Below are 1,827 nucleotides of genomic sequence, written 5' to 3' on the forward strand. Positions count from 1 at the left end.
TTTGTTTTGTTTTTTTCTTTGGGGGGTTTGGTTTGGTTTGCTATTTTTTTGTTTTTCAGTTTGTTTTTTTTTTTTTTTTTTTTCAGACAGGGTTTCTCTGTCGCTCTTCCTTGAGTAGGCTGGCCTTGAACTCACTATGTCTAATTCTGCCTCCCAAGTTCTAGAATGAAAGGGGTGTGCTACCACTGCCAGGGTTCATGGAATCTTTCTGGCTCCATATTTTGAACAAAGAGATGGCGCTTTGTATATTTATCTCTGGCAATCTGAAAGCCCTTCTTTATATTTGTGTGGACCTGGAGTCCCTTCTCCTGACTTTGGTGAGTCTCGACTTCTTCAGCAGGCAGATTCTGGCCAAAGGGGTTACACCTGTTTTCCAGAGGTCATAGAAGGAGACATTGAGTTCTATGTGTTTGCTGACACGTTTGCTCCTGGAGCTATGGGTTGTTCTGTGAGATACCTGATATCCCTGAGTGAGCCCAGGCTACCCCAGAGCACCACCTCAGGTGCTTCAATTGGCAGTCCAAATGTCCAGGGCACTCTACTCCTTCAGATGAAGTGAAAGGCCACTTAGATGGTTACAGTCCTCATCCATCAAGTGGCCCATAGTCTCTTCTGATGAGCCTGGCCTGAGAGTTGTGGGTTTAAGGCCAACCTGGGCTACCTACCCTGTCTCAAAATAACAATAACAAAATAAATAAACATTCTATATTCCCTAAGTTATTCTTAGGGAATCTGGATTCTGTTTTTACTAGACAGGATCATTGTTGGGGAGTCGACCTCCTGTGTTTGATGGGTCATGGTTAAAACACAGCACGTTGTCAACACTTGGGAGTGAAGCTGACTGAAGAGGAGTATGTGTGTTAGTGTGTGTGTGTGTGTGTGTGTGTGTGTGTGTGTGTGTGAGTATGCACCCATCTGACCATAGGAAGGCATCAAGGAGCCCATGAGACATCCTAAATGTGACACAGTTCAGGCCTCAAGAAATTAGGATTTAGAACCAGGTGTGGTAGGGCAGTCCTAGAATCCCTGGCCTTTAAGAGGTCAAGGCAAGAGCATCACAGGGTCCAGGCTAGTTTAGGCTACATACTGAGTACCAGGTCAGCCATGGTAAAGAACAAGGCCCATTTCAGACAAGAAGACACAAATTATTTAAAAGTTTAGAATTGCAAGATCAGTGGTAAAGCTCTTGCCTAGTCTGTGTAAGAGGTCCTGGGTCCATAAGTTCTATGAGGCGGGGGGCTCATGGGAGTTGGCTCTCTCTGTTTGCCATGTGGGTCCCAGGGATTGAACTCACATTATCAGGCTTGAAGGCAGACCCCTTCCCCCCCTACTGAGCCATCTCGCTAGCCCTTAACTCTCAGTTATATACCTACCTATCATGTTGCCAAGTCTATTGGGAGTACCCCTTGATAACAGACCTGAGATTTTATACAGGTCCTCCTAGGTCTTGAGAGCTCTGCCTTAGCTTCCGCATCTGTAGAATGGGCACAACCGACTTCCTCACAATTAAAAATGTGTGTTCCATTCCCAGTACTAGGTGTGAGGTGGGGGAGGGGGTGGGGAATATAAACCATATACAAAAGTCTAAAAAGGTCTGGGCTAGCCCCTGATATGGAATAAAGGTGAAACAAACATTCTCCCTTTTCTGCCTTCTTTATTTAATCCCCTAATGAATATTTCTATCAAATTGTTTTGGAGCCCTATTGTTTAAGATCTTGTTCAACTCATGACACGGCCAAACCTCAAGCCTCTAGTAGGAAATACCTTACACCAATTAAGACCTTCTTACCTGGTCAACAAGTTCTAGGACCTACCTGTAGGGAGATG

This window comes from Mus musculus, chromosome 5, assembly GCF_000001635.26.
Source record: "Mus musculus strain C57BL/6J chromosome 5, GRCm38.p6 C57BL/6J".
NCBI lineage: Eukaryota > Metazoa > Chordata > Mammalia > Rodentia > Muridae > Mus > Mus musculus.